At 40.9% G+C, this 23,073-nt stretch overlaps 1 protein-coding gene across 2 annotated transcripts in view; it reads right to left on the reverse strand.

The window, feature by feature from the left end:
• LOC111253729 (putative G protein-coupled receptor No9) overlaps nucleotides 1-23,073 on the reverse strand; it is a 158,316-nt gene that overhangs the window by 104,154 nt on the left and 31,089 nt on the right. The window lies entirely within an intron of this gene.

Consider the following 23,073-nt stretch of genomic DNA (forward strand, 5'->3'; position numbering starts at 1 on the left):
AGGAGGAGAAATTAGAATCTACTAACTTTAATGAACAACTACGCCCTAAAATCTTTGTCCTTCACATCCAGCTATACCGCCACAATGGATTTTCTTTCAGCCTCCGTTTTTTGGGTGGTTATTAACCCAGACACGGGAGTAGCTTTCATCATCCGCACCAACCAGCATCATTATCACTAGAATTCAACGGTGCCACAACCAATCGCCAGCTGTCTGACGCATACGTCGTACTCGAACGCACTTGGACAGCGTGACGCTCAGAAAAACTGTTTTTTTTCTACTGGTGGAGTTATTAGTAAGAAGGATGACAAACTTGCCTTAAAAATGGAAACGGGTCTTTGCGCTATAGTGGCCTAGCAGTGATCGACAGATGACCCCCTTTTGCACTAACGTTGACACCTTCGTTCTCACATATGCCTGGTTTCCAGCAATAGCTTACCTCAGCTGCATTATTTTCAAACTAGTTAAGTTAGTACATGGATGCATTATGTGTCATCTTAATAAATTCTACCGAAGATCTTGTCCATAGGTATGGTAAGCTGTTGCACTCATTGGCTTTGAAAAGTCTTGCTTAACAGACCGCCCTGGGCCGTAAACTATTCCTTTGGACAAGTTTCCAGAACTTGCTAACCAGCTGCTGCCTTAGCATAGACATTGTCGCTATACACTAGTAGCATAGAGTAAATATGACGACTATGCCTATGAAGCTAGAAGAGACTAAATTAAAAATGCAACAATCTCGATCGAAAGCACCGATACAACCCTCTATATCTTGAAATTTCTTCAAATGTATAAAATCTGTCAAGTTTTTTATTCATAGAATTCTGTAACTTTGTATGCTTAGACTAGAGTATGACGGCCAGGAGCGTTTCTTTCAGATATTCAATGTATTTATTCAGCATTTGCCGCTCATTCTAACAATTCTTCTATGCTCTATATATATATATATATATATCTTCGAATCACAAATCGTTCAAACGTCAATTTTTTTGGAACCTGCCGCTTCATGACGCGATGGTAAACCCGATTCAGGGTTACTGGCTCAATGTGTCAGTCCTTTAGACAATTGGCTTCCTCATCTCATTGGCTGACCAACTCAATAATAAATCGGTGGCATTTCGTGGTGTTTTATCTGAAACTTCGAGAAAATGGGAAAACACCATATTGCGGTAATACTGTCATCAAATCGGCTGTTTATAGCGCTGGCCGTCTATAAACATAACGTGTTTGACACTAGATTTGATAGGGGTCACTGGTCCGTGATAACGAATACGTGAATGAATGGTTGCAAGAAACCCATGCTAGTCATTATCTAGAGAAATTCTACAGTATACTAATAATGTTTGATAGCCTGGATTTGGGTTGTCCATTTCCTTTAGTACACAGGTGATATAATAGTTGAACTATTATATTTCGGTCACTGATCATTCTTCAATTTTTTCCAAGTGTAAATTTTATTTGTTTATTTCCACGACATCCTTTTCGGCTAATTTCATTACCTATATCCACCGGGCCTAAGTAGACACCACGGCTCCCCACTATTTTTTAGTTGTGCGACTTTAAATTAATGTTCCTTTAAATTAATGTAATTTTTGATTCATTCGTTTTGCCGTACACGCTTTTTATATTTTTACGTCGCGTATCAATGCCCACCTTTATACTCCGACCAAAAGCCCTCGCGGGAAAAAGAAGGAAATCGACTAATTTTCGCCCTCATTTGTCCACTTGCTTGGCCCGTCGGTAACAAATAGCCAGTTACGAGTCGGCGCCACTCAACAAGTCAGTCAGCGAGGCTGAGTTGGTTATAAAGGCAGGCATCACCTCATTCTGAGCTTACGCTCCGACTGCTGCCAATCAGACGATAGATCTCTTCCAGGACAGTTATAACATTGAAATTGGCTAAGCCAACCATATTGCTTAACTCAGTACATTTCCTAACCACGTCCCACCAGTTGCGTTCGCACGGCATAAACAAGAAATGGGACTGTGGGAACACTCTATCCATGAGAAGAGCTTGCCCGTCTTGATAAAAGACATTTGATACTGGTCCACTTATTAATAAAGCGGCAGAGGGAACCGCTGCCACAGTGCGGCTCTGTTTTGGTCTTGGTAGAAACTGGCAAGCTTGGCAAAGCCCTCAGGTAGTGGGAAAGTTACAAGGCACTAATGTCACACAGTGTCAATGTTAAGCCCAAGGACAAGGTTCATTATGGACGCCGCCAGTCGTTTCTGTTGCACTCTAACGACATGTTTCGCGCTCCTCAGCACAAACTACTATAGACGTCGTACAGCAAATTATGGAGGATGTCAAGTCGCTAGTTTTGCTCAAACGTCCTTTGACGCCGTGTACCGCAAGAAGACCATTCGAATATAGGCTATCAATGTACTCACCACAGTGAACGGTGGTGTCGATACGAGATGGCATTGCAACGTACTGAAGAATCTGATGAGAGGTGAAACCCCTAAGAAGTGCGACGATGAAGGGGCAGGGATTCGGTGTACTTCAGGGATAATTAGTTTTTTATTGCTAATATAATTGAATTTGTTCGGGTTTGTGCCTAAACAGCGAACCGACTTGTGGTCTTTTTGGAGGGGAAAAAATTTACATAGTATTTGCTGTTGTCACGTTTCGAGCAGTTCGAGACCCTCATGTGGCGCAAACACATCCCCGGGCTAAAGTTTTCGTCAGCCGAAAGCTACGCCGGGTATAAGTTTCAAAAAAAAAAACGCGACAAAGTTTAGACTACGTGGCATAACATTGATGTAAGAAACACAACGGGAACTGACAACTGGAGGAAAGAAGGCCTATGTGGCCCAAGTAGCGACAGACCGACCCAACGGAAAATATGTGTGAACATGGGACGGGGACTCGTGGAGATGAAATCATAGCATTGCGCTAATAACAATAATGACGTGCCTGGAGATAAATCAAATTTGCAAGAGTTTCGATGATTCTAGTAAACCCATGAAATGGCGATTTTGTTGCTGATAAATACAAAGGCGTACGTATAAAAGAAAAAAAAGGTCTTCTGAAGTAATGAATTTAGCAGTGCGGACGCGTTCCCTGGAGAAAGCTGAGTTGAGCTATGTCGTATATTGGATTAAATCTAGCTTTTATCGCAAATACTTTAAGTAATCGGGTCATAAACTGTTCTCTAAGTAATTCAACAGATCAATCAACAAAACAAAACAGATGATATCCAGTAGAAAAAGGACAGACTCTAGCTGTAGAGGAAAACCATTACTTATACGCCTAGTTAGACACACATACATCCATACACAAAAACGACCACGTGCTTTTGCTAAACCTAATTCATGGTAATTGTGTTCAATCGTGCGAAACATTCAGTGGTTCTATTTGCAATAGAAAATCGGAGATTGACGAAGCAATGCAGATCATCAGAAATGCCAGTCACAGATCTGAAGTTCGATAAAAAAAGGTTCGCAGGTTTGATAGTTGCGCAATCGATTCACCCACGTGGAGGCATTACTTTGCAGATTTTTCAACATAAACTTTCTCGACTATCTGCGTGAGGCAATAATAACAAGTTGTTACTTTACCATGGTAACGTAAATGTAAATAACGCAGACCAATACCAAGGATATCTTAGGAAAAAATGTAGGAAAGAAATAGCCGCCGTTTCTAGCTTGTACGTGTCCATTATATTCTAGATCCAAAAAATATAATCAGGCATAAAGGGAAAATGGCTTATTTGAGACACGCTTACATTCTGTTTGACGCTAGTTCACATTAACTATAGATGCGATATCTAATTATATATGATTAATCTCGTGTATATATTTAGTGGTAATTCACTACTGGCATGTTAGTTTGTTTACGAAACGGCTTTGTGATACCGCATGCACAGTTGTTGATGGTGCCCGCTATTGAGCTCCAAGGTCCTGAAAAGGCTAATGTCAAATCATTTTTAACTAATGCGGAACCACATATCATTGGCTAGGTGTCATCAATGGACTTGTGCTTCGATTCAGGGCCAACACAATACTATGGCAGATCTCATCAATCCCTATTTGAAGACATTATGTCTTCAAAATGGGATTGATGAGATGAATGTTCCATAAACTGAGCGCGGGAAATTCTAAACAAAACAAATCACATCAGTACCGGCAACGTGCTGCTATTATGTAGCCAAAGCAAGAGAAAAAAACTAGAAGTTGTTATATTGCTGGTCTGTGCGGTATATATGGGGGGATGTATAAACGTTCTCCATATTAGCCTGCGTGGACTTAAACTTACTTTGTACATATGTACACATGATATAATACATCTCGGCCCATCGTTAAGTTAGAGCTCAGGTTTCTGCGGAAGCCGCAACCTGCTGCGAATATTTTTGTTCCTGACATCAAATTCTGCGATGATGATGCTGAGCGTCTGGACTCATACAACGTTCATGTCCTTCCAGTTTACCCCCCCCCCCCAAGGTCGACGTGTAGCATCTCGTTAAAGTTTTGTGTAATCTGAGAATTTTCATGAATCAGCATAGATATTATGTACTTCTACATGTATGTTTGGGTCACATGCTATATACATATAGCTTTGCTGTGTTTATTATCTGTTAATTATTTAGACATAAACTTGATCAATGCTCAGTCGTAAACAAAGGGTCAGATGAACGCCATTTGCGCACATGTTTGTTCGGGTATGCATTGTGTAAATAACAAATAGTACCTCAAATCAAAACAGAATCGTTCTAAGGGAAGTTGTGCCGAGCTCCTACCATTAGCACCTTTATATATAGGGTAGGCGACTGCAGTCGACAACATGCTTGAGACGGCGACCTTAAAAGGTACCAGCAAGAAATCAGTATTACTAGTATAATTATCATCATCCAAACGAGTTTGCCACCGTTAGTCGCACACCACTGGTTGTCCGATGCGTTTGTGCGGATGACATAAGCCAGCCGGTAAACGAGGCCAACATGGCGGAGTAAATACGCGCAACGTATTGCAAATTGCACCATCACGATGGACAGAACGACGAGAAAAGGTCTGCATTTACCCCTCCCCCCTTCCTAGTAACCTTGCTTAGTGCTCAACACAGAGAGCGTAAAGAAAATTCACGGCCGAATTGATCAGGATCCTATCAGAAAAGCCACGAATTTACTCAACATAGAACCAAGCCTAACAGAAGCTCCTTAAGGGACCATGACCTCTACCACTCGAGTCTATAGCTGCCCTTTACGCGCATGCAATTTCTCGCGGAAGAGGATGATATCGACGCGTTTAGCTTAAGTCTTCCAAACTTCAAAGCGCTCTTACATGCGTCCGTTCACTGGCGTCTAATAAACTGAGGAAGCGCCAAGTCTAAAAAGACGTACGTGCTCCAGCAGCTTCCACCGCTCGCTCGCTGAACAAAGCAGACAGCTTGTGAAAAGTAAGCTTACATCGAGCTTGAACGCGTCCTAAATACGTTTCATCGTTTAGGCTCGAAGGGTTCGTATGTCGGGTGAGAGAAGGCTAGTAAACTAACGCTCATCGAACCCATGTATCTATGTCAACCAGTTTACGTCGCCGTTTGTGGCTATGGACACTGCAAGCGGCAGTCGCGAGCGGCAAGACACACGATTAGCCGTAAATTGTACTAAAAAGGACTGTATCAGTTACCGCTACCTTACACGTGCCATGGTAGTGTTTCTAACCTGAATAATTCAAGGAATAGTCATCATTCGGTGAATGATGCCTCGTGCGTCCACATATACTCAACACCTGAAGGGAGACCGGCCACTCGATACCGACCAACAGCTAATTGGTTGCCCGTGTTGTAAAGGGACTCAATACAAATAGGCCGTATAGTTTATGGCTAGCGTTGGAATTACGGGGAATCGTGGTCTAAGAATGAGCGGCTACCCTTACCGACAACGGCTGTAACGAAGGTGGCGTGTTCGCCTTTACTGTCTCCTTGGCAGGAAAATTAATCTACTCAGCCCAAGTTCTGTGCCAGCAACTTTTCTGCTCTCAAAGAGGAGTACATGTACGGATATGAATATTGTCTGTCGTAATTTATGGTTAGCGAAACGAAAAACCGGTTTGGCGATCTGCTTTCCGTATACGATAGAAGTAAAATTTTCATTCTTTTCAAATTGAGGCAAGTGGCTAATGAAAATGAAAATTGCACCAATCATATGTTCACTTTTCTCTAGTTTTAGCTCACGAAGTTGACTACGGCGAAAGAAGAAATCGAAAAGAACTTTGTGCAATCATTCTAGCCGCACATTTTTTTGGGGAAAAGTACTAATCTCTTTTAAGTCATTGAGACCACTCGGGCTTTTGCGTGCTTCGGACACAGCGGTATCGACCGGCTGTTCCTTGCCAATGCTTAGATACGATCCAGGACACTTGGCCAAATTGTTCATGGAATCATTTGGATACGTTTTTACTGTAGTGGCCTTGGCGTTTGAGTAGCTATGGTAAGGTTACGCGAGCTAGAGAAGATTGTTGAATCTAAGACCTACGAGGTTGAAAAAGTATCACTATGCATATGCGGAGATTATTTGAAGCAAAAAAAAAAAGCCTGATTAGAGCATTGCGTATTCGTTTTTAATTAATTATTCGGCCTAATTAGGTCCTTTTGATTCGAATGCTTTCCAGAAACTGTTTACTATATTACATGATATCGTGCAATCATAATTAACCTGTTAGACCTCTTCTATCGGACGTCACACTTCGTCGTGCTATTGCATTTGTCGGTATGTAGCTGTATGTTCGATGCGGACGTATCAAACGCGGCCAAGCACAAATATCTTTGCCAAGGATATAAATATCCTTGGCAGAGATATTTATTACGATAATCGTCTTATAAAATATCTCACTTCTTCTAGCCGCATTGAAAGCTCTGTTCCTATGCTGAATTCTTATAGCATTCACAGAGGATGCCTACCAATTCAGCTCGCTTCCAGGACGTCTCAGTGCGTCCATGCGGAACTCAAGGATCGTATGATGATTCGTCAGCACCGTGTATTATCAAAGTAGTCCTCGTTATCTGCCTTTGTTCAAAAAGCAGTCGATTTGTCCAAAATAAGTATTTTATCGCCGCTAATCGGTCTCTTGTCTCGGTACCCCACCTAGAAAACTATGCTAGGCATCTTAGAACTAATCGAATTCTTTTTATTTTTTTTTTTTTTTTGACTGACTTCACTGGCTTTGTGTGCTCGAAATAAACAAGGTGCGCTTGTTATTCGTTGTCTAGTTTTTACAGCTGTCTTAGAAGCGAATCTATAAAAGCCACCTATGATTAATAGGCCAAAAAATTGTACAGCCAAAATCCAGCTCCTTCCGCTGAAGGCAATTACCTTAAACTAACCACTTCCTGGGAATATTCCTGAGGATGAATAATTTCCCGTCGTAATGCATATTCTATATCTTTATTATTATAAATCTCCTGCCTTTTGGCAAAAAAGGTGTTACTTCAACTGAATTGAATAAAAGTAACGTAGAACCAATTCTCACTAGCCGCCTTGATGATAAAAACATTTGATAACGGATTTCCATTATCGGTACATTCCTGCATATAGTATCAAGCTAGCAAATTCCTGTGATCAATCAAGAAACGTTGCATTAGATAAAGATATTCATTCCAAGTATATTCCGCTCGTTACCAGTGAGGCAAACACGGTAGCTTCGAAATAGTAAAGTCTACATCATAGTAAGTGAGGTAATCAATGAACTCCTAGTCTGCTATATGAAATCCAAGTTGAAAGCACCTAGAAACAAAACGTTAAGATGATATGACAGTGGACCGGAGTACGTAAGGAGATCTTTGTTGATTGGGTCTTCAACACGCCCATGTGATAGTGCTGTGGTAACATAGATCCCTAATGAACTTAGGAACGCCCGACGGTCTAGTACCGAAACTGGAAGTGTATTTCATTGCACTTCCATTGTATAGAACCGGTCGTCTGATGTAATGCCGGAAATAAAGCTCGAAAGACTGAAATTTAATACATAACGGTGTTTCGCGTATGATAAAAAAAAAAAAATTGCCAAATTGACGCCACTCACTTTAGAATGTATGTAGCTGTATGTGACTAGGAAAAGCTCTTCCTCTAACTGGTGCCTGATTGGCTTACAAGAGTCAAACGGTCCTTTCCTAGTAGGACAAGTATTATTTTGTCCAATGGAATACTTTAGCAATATATAATGCGACGCAAGGCTCGCCCCCTCCACCTAACTTGAATGAGAATAAAAAAAATGTACTCAACATATAACATATTGACACCTCCGAGTAATCAAATGCTCGGTAATTTCTTTCCGTTAATTGCCAAACTATAGTACCAAGTACAATGATTCTCTCGGTTACAGAATACTGTTGGCAAAAATAATCTGCCGGCACTCTGCTTCGTACAGTCAGCTATTCGTTCATTAGTCATTTTCGATATCATCGTAATTGATGCACTTCCGGGTGTCCATCGGTCATCCAATTCAGATTGTCGGAATTAGAAACCTTCCTAATTGTAACAGTATTGTAAGTGTATGAAGCTTGCCCCTGTTCGAGCCATCGCTAATTTGTTGTTATCTGAGAGAATACAGCTTTTCTTCTCTATCGTTAAAAGGCTTTCCAGCATGCTCAATATTGCGGATGATGTGTGTGTGTGTGTGATCTCTCGATATGTTTTTTGGCTTTGCTCATAATGAAAATGCACTCTGATCCTTTACCAGGCCTGATTACTGCTAACTAGTTTGGCTCTATTTGTATTGTTATTCGATATTTGCTTGTAGAATATTTTTGGCCTATTGTCGCTGGTTGAGCTGTGACTTGTTCGGGTCGACAATGACCGTCGTTTGCGTCTGATGACCTCCGAATGGGGTTCTCAGCTTTTTGACCTAGCGCGCGGTAGAGATGAGCTCGTATCTTTGTCTATTACCTTTTATATTATTCATCAGAGCAGAAGAAAAAACCGATTTATTTATACTCAAGGCTGTAAAAAATGTAGGCTAGCTCATATTAGCGGCAAGCATTGATCTCCACGTGAGGCCTAAAACATGAAGAGAAACGATTGCTTATTAAAAATAGGTTTAAATAAAGGTTCCTTGCTCACTAATAATAAAGGAAAGCTAGAAAACTAGAAGAGTATTACGAACAGATCTAACGAGCAGCAGGAAATAGGCTTCACCCATATGAGACAACAGATTATTGCATATTTTCCTACAAAGGCGTTACATGGACCGAGGATGTCCATACAAGAAACGAAAAGCTCAAAGATCAGAAAGGCTGACGTTAAATCTCCTACTATCTGTGTTCCGATTCGCCTTGCTTTAGAAACTCTGAATCGTAAAGGTATTGAGAAAAACACTACCATATCAATTCGATACATAATAAGCTTTTATATAATACAATATGTAATCAGATATAGCCTAGAAAGAAGTTGCTATATTGAGTTCTGACAAAACGGATTTTTGCGTGTTCCGTACATAGTATAGAATAGGGATGTCAAATTAGATTTTTACTATATCATATCATTCATTAATTTTCAATTCATTAATTTTAATTGATTAAACAGTACCCTGAATTGCTACAAAAAAAAAACACAAACGAAACAAGTCAACGATAAGTATATATAATTTGTCTCTTTAACAACACTTTTTTTTGTCTGTTTATTTTCCGCTCCGGGATTCCTCTACGTTTCTATACTATTTTAATACGCTGTTTCAGAACATAAAGTCAACGAAGTTGAACAGGAATTGGCAAGCAGTGCAACAATTACGTTAACCAGACTCTAAACCTATATACGAATGTAATGGACAGAGTAGGCTTAGATAAAGTATTACATTTAAGTACTAATAGATTGAGATAAGTTAAGAAGACCGATAAAGAGTATACAGATCTTACAGACATAACGAAAACCGTTAATTATAACTGCGTACGAATTATCTGTGGGCAAAGTCATCAACTAACGACATCGTCCCTAAAGGTACATTAAGTAATGTACCAACTTTAAACCGAAACTTATCTATGTATTTCTCTTTTGCTTACGTACACGCATACGTTCTGATATGCCTTGAGAAAACAACGAAGGAATCATTTATAGTTACCACTAGATTAAAGGTCACTCAGAGTTGCCCCTTTACTTTTGTTTACCGTGGCGGCCCCCATAGGGATGTAAATAAATTTCCTGTTCATGTCAGCACCATCGGCCAGCGCTCTTCCTTTCGCTGCGGCACTTTTGCATATCTATAGGCACTACCCAAGCGTTGATAATGACGAGACCTCGACAAGGTTAATCCCGTTTGATTACTGTGAGCCACCTCGATTCTCGACTCGATGGTCTTGCGTGTATTTTGTTGGCATTTTTACACCACGCATCTAGTAAAGGTCCCTCTAATCGAGATGCGTACATCCACTCCAATAAACATCAACGAGATCTAGTTGTTGTAAGGCCATGTGAAGTGGCCGGGTCACACTTTTTTCGGCTGTTTTTTCTGAGAGCAGACGGAAGGACTATGTATTTGGCAGAAACACGATGAGGTAGAACAGGCCCCTAATGTAGCTTCAGTTGTTGCTCTAAGGATCATGTCAAAGATCTCCAAAGCGTGAGTTGACTGCATTTTTAAGTTGAAGATGTCATTTTTTAACTTAGCATCTATAAAAGCTATAAAAGCATCGTCAAACATACCACATCTATTTCGGATTGTTTCGGCAGTTTTTGTAACGTCACTGAACTAGAGACCACTTTTTTTTTTCGAATATACATCGCTCCGACGTGACGCCGAACAAGGATCACAATTGGTCTATGGAGTTAGGAAAGGATTTCCCATATATATATATACGCATATATGTGAGCAACAAACAGTTTATAATACGGAAGTGACAAACCATAACGGACGTAATCTATGCGCCGATATGCGAAAAACCTATTTTTTAGTGCAAGGTATATTGGTAGTTGTTATTATAGATGATTTTCGTAACTCGACTCATAAAAAACCCTAGCCGACGCACATTTAGGTGGATTGGGCATTATAACTAGTGCCGACATCCTTTGTCAATTGCGCCCAAACGTGCAACATACAAAGTTAAATAACAGCAGAATGCGCGCTGTGGCAGGCCTCATTGCTCTCAGCTTTGATCGAGTCCTGTTCCGCCTCTTTTCTAAGTCAGAGGCGTCGTTCGCTTTGTTCAATGGCCAAATGCGGCCCGTTGACCCGCCCTGGTCTGAATGTATACGAAGCAATTATGAACGCTGTGTAGCCCGTCATTTGTGCGGTGTAAACTAATGCGATACCACCAGCCGCCTCTTGGTTTAGTCTTGTCGTTTACCCTAGTGACTGCTGCAGCTGTCGGGTTGCCTACCGACCCAATTGTAAGTAGCATTGAGGCTAGAGCGTATTCAGAGACATATACCCGATTTCCTTTACGGTCAGGGAGAGCTGTACATTAGCTTTTTTTTGGGAGAAATCGTAAAGCTGCGCCGGTTGCGCAGTTACCCCAGCTAAATCACAAGCGATACCTTTTCGGTTCTGAGCATCCGAACACAGTGAAAGTGCGGGAAACCTGAAGTCGTGACTATCTAATTTTCGTAAATTCGTTCAAAAGCTCACTTTTCGCTTTTCCACATTCCCGCACTATCCTCTAACACTTGAGTTTTTCTACCCTCCAAACCTCTAAGTGTTCACTTCAGAGGTTTGTTTTTCTCCATCCACCTACCTACCTACCTACCTACCTGGCTACAAATTACGATTGCTCAAGGGCAAATATATCCTGGGTGCGGTAAATTCTAAAATGGGAGCCAGAGTTGATCTACGCACGAGCATACACATTAGCAAAGTGCAGCAACAAAGACGAGTGTCAAGAAGGTAACGAAATAGAGAGTAACGACCCCACCAAGCCAATGGACCAGGCCATGACCCATTTCTTGTCTTTTCAGTCAGCAGAAACAGTAGTCCTTCGGCTGGTTGGTGGACAACTACGCTCAGCTTTTATTACCATAGGCACGAGCACTTTTACAGCAGGTACCGTCACAAAACGGCAATGACATAAAGGATCGTGAACGGGGATAGCCGCACATAGCAGCAGACGTGCACAAAGCTCTGGAGTTGCAAGTTAAGGTACAATCTCCTAAGTAACAATGCTTCAACAACGGAACAGCTGCAAGCCAGTCGTGACCAACACAAAAACTGTTGAAGCAGACGTTGAAATGTGTTATTTACGACAGAAGGCCTTTGCCATTTGATGGTTATATAGTCTTTTTGCTGGGTGCTATTTTAAAGCAACGAAAGCGGGCCAGCTCGTTGGGCAAAGTGATCCTTCGCCCATAGCAAACGGCTAGGTAAAGTGCCGTCTGCTAAAAGGATAACGCAAGTCCAACGGTGTAAATGAAACAATGCTATGCGTAACCCCATAATTTTTATCGGGTTACGAAAATTTGTGCTGTTGGCACTTCTTTTTTTTTCTCATAACTTGCTTTGCTGTGTTTTTTTGTCACTGATTTTCCGCAAATAAACAAGTGGTAAATAGCAGGACTCCAAACGAATCTGATAACATTTTCTCGATCAGCTCTTAAACAACGATCACTGCACATGCACAAGCAGGCGCGCTACTCAATCGATTCCGGACGTGTGAGAAAGTCTTGTATTAAGTATCTTCTGCTTGTAATTAACTGCATATTGAATATATAATAATAGTAATAATAATAAGTGAACATTGAGAACAAATACTTAGCACTCACACCTAGTGCTCAGTAGAATTTCCCAGAAGTTCACACTGAAGTACTTTTGATTGCCCCGAGATGTCAACCTGAGCTGGCAGTTAGCATTGTTATACCTTAAAGTTTCAAAAAATGTGGAGCGAGGCGTGTTTTTTTCATCAGCTGATTCTATGCACGTATATTGCGGGTATGTATACTGCTGATGTTTTATGATGACGTTACGTTTCTGCAGAGGTTAGCATCGACTACTCTATTTGTAACGTTCGTTTTTTATCAATGTATCATTATATAATATATTGGTATTAAGGAACGATTTGAATCACTTCAAACGAATAGCTTCTGCTCTAAACGGAGTATGTCTATACCCAGTTTCAAGCCCAGACCGCAACGCGTCGTTAAGTTTAGTAGATAACCATGCTACTGTTATAAGGGGACAAAGTGTACTGTAAAACACCTTGATTCTATTCCCAGTACCTTTTAAACACTATGTTCCTAAGGTGCGAGAACTTTTGCCTATGTACATAAGGGGGTAAACATCATCTTGACTATTACCGACTATCTGTGGCCTTACCAGACGAGACAACAAGACAACAAAAGCAGAACACGTACCCTGATCACAAAGAAAAAACAAACAGGAAATCGTATCCAAACCTTATAGCGAAAAGATAGCTTAATAAAGATGCAATCTTTACTATATGGCACTATTCTAACGACACTGGCATTTAATCGCCTCGAAAGACCTATCGACAGCGTTCGTAACGTGTTAGAATTGTAAACATGTATAAAAGTACGGTAATAAACAAACACTCGCTTATCTATAGAAGCCTTGGTAAGAAGCTTGGAAGCCTAACAGTAAGAAGGTATGGAATAGATCTGCGCAAGGGCCCGCAGATAACCGTCCTAGGAAAAGTGAGCCAAAGATTCAAATTCTACTCATTAAAAGCACTTATAACAGAAGAAAAATTATAACCTCATGCAATTGTGAAATTCAAGTTATAGGCATTTAATACTAAACGTATAGAGATTATAGACTTTCATATAATAAATAAAAAACAAGAAATTGATATAACAGAACCTAAACTAGAAGGTACATTTTACCTCCCATCAAAATTAGTATAATTTGACTATTAGGGTTAAAAGAAAAAACAGAATTGACACCCAGCTGGCGATAACATGTCCGCTTTCGGTAATAGTCGAGCGCTTATCGACGAAGGCTCATATGGACAATATGCGACAATAGCACCTATACGCTTCGTAGAATTTTCTCACCTAACTACCTATGTATATATCTATCTAAAACATTTGACTTTCTGTAGGGCTCTTAATTGCTCATTTACAACAGTAGCTGTAATTTACCACTTGCATGGCCAAATTTTGACAATGGAACATGCCCATTTGTTGAATTCAAATTAACCTCTTCAGCATATATGAAAAATGCTTGAGCTCATACTACAATGTATAGCTGATCACCATATACAATGGAGGGCACGCCTTCGGCAAAAAGAATAAGCCATTTTTGGTTGCAGCTCACTGTCTGCACAGACGCCTTATGAATAAGGTAAAATATAATGTTTTCAAAGTGAAATTTGTCTATATATCAAGGGAAATACGCTACCCAATCTGGCTACAAATAGGAAAAAGTCGAGATAAAGATTTCATCGGGGACTCTATTATCGATCAAATTCTGTGACTCTTACCGGTCAGACGGTAGTTGGCCATAGATTTTTACCGTTTATTGTATGCGTCAACGTTAACTTACCGCGGTCGTAGGCAACAGTCACTGAAGGTTTGTGATAGAATTGCTTATAAGCAACTAGTTCAGTTTATCGGTATATGTCGATGCCACATGTTTCAAAGGACCATGCTGACAAATGGTCTTCAGAGGATTATTCAGTCAATCCGTGTACAAAACAATACATTCACACATGTTCTGCTCACACATGAAAATAAATGTATACGTAAAGGGCAGCTGATTGATGACTAAAGGATAGTTTGAACAGTTATCAAGAAAGCAAAAAAAAAAACAAATATTATACATATGAACGGATTAATAAATATAAGCTGCGACTTTTATATTTGTTCTTCCTTTATATCGCATCATCATTACTGCAATACATGTCTCAATAATGGATTGAAAATAGACGCAGTCAATGGAAGTCTGTACGCTTGTTCATTACGCCATTTGCAATTCTTTTGCCTAAGTTTGGCCAATGATTAAAATATGTTTATCTTTGCCTCATTATCCGCACGTCTTAAGCGCATAGAACAGGTAAGCATGATGTAAAACCCAAGCGAATGATCACCCATATCCATATAACCCATAACCAATATTACTCTATTTTTAAATAATGAAAGAAGGTACAAGTCTATTGATTCGATCAAGAGCAACAGCACCGTTGAGCATTCTTTTTCATTGTCGTAATGACGTAATGCCGGTTATGATAGGGGGTGACGCAGCTGCGCTACTCGACCATCGTACGGAATCATGTGTCATCACAATGACCGTCCAACCATCAATATCTATCGATGACCATCCGACCTTCTTTTTTCTCATATACAAACGATGCTTATAATAAAAATGATAATGACGGATCTTGCAGTTGTCATAAGCGCCACCGCTATGGTTAAGATGTTATCGTTGTGCCAACATCGAACACGCGCTAGCTTAGTCTTAGTGTTGGATTTGGTCCTGTTTTCTCACAGCACCTTCGCTTTGGTGCCCGCTCGTTGTTGTCCAAGCTCCCCATATGTTTCATTTCCACGTAACGACGTATTCGTGTTTTATTCCATCTCCCGGGAACAATTTGGCCTCCCCCCGACCCCAAGTTTTCCTCGGCGGCGGCCTCTGTCTACAAAATGAAAACCGGGTGTACCGGTACAAATCTGTAACGGACCCTTGTGTAGGTGGCCACGATGCCTTGCGCTTTTCCACACCATCCTACGCCTATGGAAGAAGCGGTACGCAGTTGGAGGTGGCAGGTTGAGTGAAAGAGATAAAAAAAGGGGAACCCGACAATTGAAAACACCGCAGAACACCTAACGCTGTTCAGAATCCTTGTGGACTGCGGGAGCAATATAGACAACGTTTTGTACGTCTCCCGCTGCATTTTCTCTAAGACTGGTACCACTGCTCTTGTTAGGGTGTGCTAACAAGGACGGCGTTTTCAGCGGCGAGATAGCCATCACTGCTAGTTCTTATGACGCGCAAAGGACAACACACGACAATGGCTCGATTTGCCCGGCATTTACTGCTATTTGGATAGGAAATCAGAAGAAAGAGGTAGAATAAGGTGGAAGAACAGTTTTTTAAAGATGATTGTGGTTTCGTTCTACGCAGCATGTGCCCCTGAAGAGTCAGTATTGCATGCGTTCTCCTACCGCCGAATCGAGTGGAATGAAGTGAAGATACAAGTCAAAAACAGAACTTATATGTAACTTTTTCAATGTGATGAATTGCGAAGCATTTGACTGTACGTATTTGTTTGTGCTTCTATGATGAAGACTGGGATGAAAAGAGATGTTGGAATAATTAAAACATTTCAAAATTATAACCATTACAGTCATCGGGCTGATTCTCAAAAAAAAAGGCCTGAAAATTTGACGGAACGACCAAAGCTTTGAGAGGTCAATCGTCAGAATTTAAAGCATTCCGTTCACGGTCCCTTGCCACTAAAAAAAGTACTAACCTTATCTTTCATGACCCATTTATGTAGATGCTTTGTGTAGTGCAATTCTCTATGACCGACTCTTCCGTTTTATGTTCACTTGCATCGGTCAGTACGGTTTTTAATACCTGTTTAAAAGCTCGAGTTACGCTACAATTCGAACAGTAAAGATTCGCTCTCAAGACTCGTGGCATTTTTTTTCGTTAGCTCAGTAAAAGTTCATTTCCGGACACCCTTCATCAGTTTTCTACTATCTGGGTCGCCGGGCGGAGTGTCTGATCTCACAATCTGGTACCACAATCGACTATTGACAAAACTAGATTTTGTTCCCGAAAAATTTCACTGGCCTTTAAAGGCCACTCAATTTTCTTTAAACGAAGAAACAATAACTATAGTATTTCAATGAATGGACACTGTTAACAAGCTCGCCTATGAGGAACTCGTTTTCCTGCTACAGCGAAGGGCTTTAGACAAGGTCCATCGTTACCAATAATCCGAATGCCCGAATGAATTGTTGCAGGGGCAAGATTCTGCAACCGTTATAGGTATGTACGGGTAGGTCTGCTATGACCGAGCTAGAAATCGACCGGAATTTTTATGTACTTGCTGCGTATATATCTGACAAGTCTTCTTGTCAGATATATACGCAGATTTATATATATGTAAAGCGTATCAAATCGAGTTCGTTGCAAAATAAAATTCCATAAAAGGGGCATGCTTTTACAACAGACAATCTTTTCTTTATTCTGCTTTTTTAGCTCTGGTTACGGAAGTGCCCAATTCATTAGTTTGCCTTTCGACTCGAAACAGACGAGAACACCTTGCCTCTCTCAACACACATTGAATACTGCATATGACGATTGTCAAGAAGCAATTTTTTGCAGCAAAAATTGGGCGGGTCCGTGCGCCGTTGCCGCTAAGCTATTACGTCATTCATGTTAGGATAGCGGACACATGAAGCAAAAACTCGTCAAGCTGAAATGCTATTTTACCTAAATCTATTCGGGTTTAATGACCCACGACGAAAATACTTCGAGTCTCATATTTTTCCCAGTTGAAATTTCTTTCAACTAAAATAACTCGTCTAATACGCCGCGCGACATGTTTCATTTACGGGTTCGCCTCGTATCACTTGTATCGTTCAGCTTGATGACGATGCATATATACGTTGAAGTTCAATTAAGAGATATATTAGCCATGTGCCACTCTCCTAAGAGTAACGGTAAAAATAAGATGGTTACCAAACTTGCATATTTTGACAGACAGGAAAAAAGACTACTTTATACCGTAAATGAAACTTTTTTTTAACATAGAATTAAGCTAAGAGCGCATATCCACGAACGTTCGAGTTGGAAGAAGAACCATTCAAAAATGGTAGGAGGGTATACAGACTTAGTGAAGTCTAGAACCGATTGTTTGTCTGCGTAAGCGAGTTATAGCCAGGCGAACGATTGTACCCAGTCCGTCATTACTACTAGCGGTTAGTTCTTAAACGTGCGTACATATTCAGCCTTATAGGTGAAAATGGGGCTATAAGCGGAGTATTTTTGATAGCAAACGACGTTCGATAACGAGTTATACCATATGATCACCATCAGGGCTATATGGGCCAGAACGAGGCGAGGCTAAATGCGCCCCTATGTTTCGAGCATACCTAAAACTGGATTCCGTCGGTGCTAATTTTATAGGGAAAGTGGAAGCACTAAGTAGTTGTATCGTTCAGCTTGATGACAATGCATATATATATATGTTGAAGTTACATTAAGAGAATGTGAAGATGTGAAGAAAAATTATTTTTTAAAAAATTCGACTATTTTATTAACATAACGTATCATTTGCACAAAATATTGTCGATATACGCAACACATTGTTAATACTCGCTGCCGTGAATAAAGATTAACTACGCATAAAAATTGATATTAGAATCGTGCGTAAACGTGCTAACTATAAAGGCCTCAGTGCAGTGAAATTCTCTTTGAAAAACGTTATTATTCCTGATGATTTTTTGTACAAAATATAACTTACTAATTTGCCAATACTGGAATTACTCAAGAGCGAGCTTCACACTTCGCAGCAGAATTTCATGTGGATTTATGATATACGAATTATAATCTTCGGTCTACCTACCTTAGCAGTGAATCATTATGAAGCACCGTTTCTTCTACGCATAATCACAGTGCTTTCTACCAAGAAAAACATTTCCTTTTAGCTTTGTTAGATGGCTGGCTTCCTCGCCTCAAACCATTACCGACCCATGTAGGTCCACCGTGTATGGCTATATGGGCCAACGCAGTGTCCTTGATTAATATTTTCGCGCAAATGAACGAATGGTAGTGAGCTGACCTAAGGTCATATAATAGAAGAGTCCTTAACATATAGACTGGTATAACTTTTTCTCGTGGCACCGGTTGCCTTTAACGGTAGCTTTGAGCGAATTTTAGTCCATGTAGCCTTACCTTTTCCTATATAATTACATAGAGACCTTTCGAATATGCTACAGACCGTGGTCTTATTTTGGTCCATGTAGCCCTACCTTTTCCCATATAATTACACAGAGACCTTTCAAATGTGCTTCAGGCCGCGGTCTTATTTTGCATGTACTTTATATCTCTACCTTCTCCTATCCTTCCCAAGACATATAAACACCAATATCCTCTGTGTAGTGCACCCAGGGGATTAGGTTCTTCCTGGGCCACAAGATCTTGCTGGTTACATACGATATATCTACGCTATTCCCTTCTTTTGGCTCTTTTCAGTTTCTAGTTAAACAGACTCTAATTAGGCTAATTTTTTTTAATGGCGTTACTACCAGTTGTCCTTCCAAATTTGTACAGTTTCAGGCTTTGCTCACTTTCACTTTCCATTGTCCGAGTTGTCGCGGATAACTCATTCCGCTACGATTCGCGCAACTATACCCAGTTTGTTAATCGCGCAATTATACCCAGTATGTTAATCAATAATGCTGCTCTGCTATTGAAAGAAGCCTTGTTTAAATTCCCCCTCAACTCCGGCCTTCGGAAAATTTACCATTTTTCTTTGTCTCTCTGTCGTTTCCTTTACTATTTTCTTTGTCGAAGCAACATCTGTCCTTTGTCGCCACCTACTTGTCCCAGTGTTGTCTCAGCGCATTTGTATTTCTGCACGGTGGCGTTTACTCGCTAAAACGCATATGCATGTACGTATTAAATGCGCTCAGCATTCACTGCATGTTGCAGCTTTACTATGGTAACTGCTAAGGGTAGTAAAGACAACATGGGTAAAAACAAAGAGGCGGGGATGAAGGGATCCGGAACGGACAAAGCAAGAATAGCGAAGAAGAAAAAGATATGCCGCCAAAGAGTAAAGACCGAAGTTTTGCTTCTGACTCGGTACTTTGCCTCGACCGTAGTGGTACCCTTACACATCGTTGATGTACGTGAAGGTTACCCATTTAGCTCTACATGAATATAACATGTCGTACATTTGTAAACGTCTTTCCATACTCACTATTCCTGCGCAGTGCATCTAGAATGACGATAAAAATACTAAACGTTTCCGGTATTGGTCAGAAGATTCATCCTCTGTTGTGCTTTTTGCCGGAAGTGAGAGAGACCTCCAATGCGAGTTGCGGAGAAAGGATAATGTCTGGGCGGGCAAAGTCTGCATTGACGTTCCGTCCGTCATCGAGGGTACAAGAATTCTGCAAACCACGAGTGTTTTCAGAGTAAATGCACCTTTATCACCGTCAGGAGATAAGAGCTACATGCTTTGAAACCTGCAGTGGCTAGGAATAAGTGTATAGTTGTCCAACCACGTAGCGACGGAGTTTCGGATGCATAACTTTTCTGTGCCACCTTTTTCGTACCCCATGATAACGTGCCATTTTTTCCGTAGAACGGCATACTTTTGTGATGACACATAACGTCAGCGATATTCACAAAGAATTTGTGAACAGGTACTAAAATGATTCTCCACAGACTGGAACAGCTACCCGGAAATTAGAATTCGCCTAACACTTATTCACATCCGTACGTGCCCTGTCATTATAAAAGTTTGCCCCTAGCGGGCGCCGCTGTCCCATGTTGAGGCATAACCTTCCTCAATATTTGAATTTGGCTTCGTTGCGGAAACCAAGCCGCCATATATGTCAGCTATTCATTACCTTATCGAAGGGAGCAGAAGTCTCTTGCGGAATCATTTACAGGCGTTCCCACTGTTTATCTTGTCTACTACGTTTACGGCATCATTGCTGTACAAGCGATGAGGCTTCATGCCACTCGGGCTTCGGTAGTTACCTTTTCCCTGGGCTGAACCAGATAGAAAAAATTCGTTCAGTCGATTACTCATGAGTCAAGACCACAGAGGCGAAAGAGAGAAGTAGTCGTTAATGATAGGTCGCAATGACACAATGGCAGATGACGACTAAGCCATAGCCGCATTTCTGCATCCGTGCCATAACGACATCAGGCTGCGCTTTTATTTTAACTCGAAGGAAATGCTGTTGTTGATACATTTAACAATGACACATTCCAGCGCCGCAGGCAGATTATATTAATAATATTGATACGCGTTAAATGTATTTCTCTACTGACCTATGGGGAGGCGCTAAATTACTGGTTGATGGCACCACAGGAACAAGATGGGTACTAGATGTTAAAACGTCGTTTGGTACTAACCACAGGCTGTAGGTAACACTACAGTTATTTTATTGACTATCGCTCGAAGCAGTGGGGCTCATTTTCTCAGAAACCGATCATGAAGTCTGGCTTGACTGATCAAACAGAGATAGAGCGCGCACAGCAAAGACCTACAACGAAAATCCTGTTCGTGTCTAGAACTATAGCTTACGTGCATTCGGCATAAATTCGTTATATCATAATGGCTCCCTGTCCTATGCCTGACTCATCTGTCTCCACAAAAAATTTGCGAATTAGAGGTTAGGTTGACGTAGGGGTGCAGCCTAGGCAGGAGCACCGAAACAGCAAACTGCTATTGGTTACGCTTACCAAAGTGGGGAGGTCCTTACACTTCAAAGACTCGTACCTGCTAAATTCGTGTACCTGAAAAGCCACAAACTACGATTTGTTTTTATGCAAAAAGTGCTAACGGGAAGTGTGTGATAAAGATCAGCAGTGGTCAAGTATGATGCATTATTCATCCCCTGTGAATTAAGCGTTAATGTTCCTTTACATAACCTCGTCATGTTAGACTATGTGTGTATAAATATTTATATGCTAGCCATTTATTAGACGTAGTTCTCTCTAAGGGTGCGCATATTAGACGACTGGATGTAAACAACAATAAATTCTTCGTGGTTATTCTCTAGACTGAAATGGTTCTCTTCGTTGTTTCTCCACTTTTCCTCGTGTTCTTTAACGCCTGACCGCTAAGTCAAAGTGAGTAGCCTAACGCTGCCAGTAGAAACAAATAAAAGGAATCACCAAAAGATAGAACACGCCAAGGTTCAGCCAGATCCCTTTGATACGAACATTATGAGACGTCTGTGTTTTTATATACGATGTATGATATTGTATGTCAATTCTACCTGTGGACCGTCTATTAACCTCAGAAGAGGACAAATAATATAATCAAGAAGTTATATGTTAAACTTTACGGTATTTTCTATGCCATTGAGATTTAATGCAATGCAATCCAAGTTGAGTTTAACTATACGAAATTTGTCTAAGTTAACGTTATTGTGTGATAGTCAGACACTGATAAACGTCCTCTTATAAAATGAACACCTTTTCAATGTTGACATTATTAGCAAACGAGCTCGAGGGTGAAATCATTCTATAAGTCTCGTTATAAGAGAGCGTTTCCTGATTTTATTGTGGGAAGGGGCTTACCTCGTTGGGAAATCTGTGGCAAAACGTCGAGCGGATTTGCTTCGGGGTCGACCTATACTGCAGAGGTCCGCCTAGAAAGGTCAGAGTGATCTTTCTGATTGCCATTGGTGTGTCGGGCGTTGATAGTTCCCTTCGCGTACTCGCCGTAGCTCTCTGCCCAGCTGGTAATTCTATGCAGCTACTTCTATACGTCAGTTATCTAGTACAGACTAATTAACACATGATAGCGGTAAACCACTGGTCTGATAAAGAAAAGTACTTGGACCTTATAGTTATTTACCTAGTGTGGGCTTTTATTAAGCCCGCACTAGGTAAATAATTATTGTTAACCACATATATTGTGTAGCATCTCTGCATTAATAGCAAATCCAAAAAAAAACATGAGTTTCAAGAAAACGAACGTTTTTTACAGTTATGCTATTTAATTGCATTGGCAAGCGCAATAAATGCCAAACATTATTAACTCCGTAGTTACATCCTTTCGAGGTTTCACCACTTTTTCGTTCTACGATTGTTTGGCAGTGGTCGTTCGACTTCCTCGCTCAGTCATAAGCGCACGACTTTGCCTTGGCCATCAAGCGTGATCTACTATCCACGTTCGGGCAGCTAAGACAGCTGCCCCTGCCCCCGAATCCACTGCTCACTGCGTCTGCGTCGGTTTGCCGAGTCCCCACTGTTGATCCGTTAGGATGTGGCCATCTTTTTTGCCCCTCTTTCTCTTCTGCCGATGTAGTGGTGCTGAGCCACTCGCTGATTAATGACCATTGTATCTCGCGTTATAACGCAAATGTGAAAAGTGACTATGGAGCCTCCAGGAGTACCCCGCCAGTAAGAAAGCTGAACAATGTCGTGCCCCATAGGCATGACGGTGGATGCTCCGGCACTATACCTAGCGCCACCCGAAAAGGTACCACCAGCGGA

The sequence above is a fragment of the Varroa destructor genome, unplaced genomic scaffold, assembly GCF_002443255.2.
Source record: "Varroa destructor unplaced genomic scaffold, Vdes_3.0 BEIS01000007.1, whole genome shotgun sequence".
Classification (NCBI taxonomy): domain Eukaryota; kingdom Metazoa; phylum Arthropoda; class Arachnida; order Mesostigmata; family Varroidae; genus Varroa; species Varroa destructor.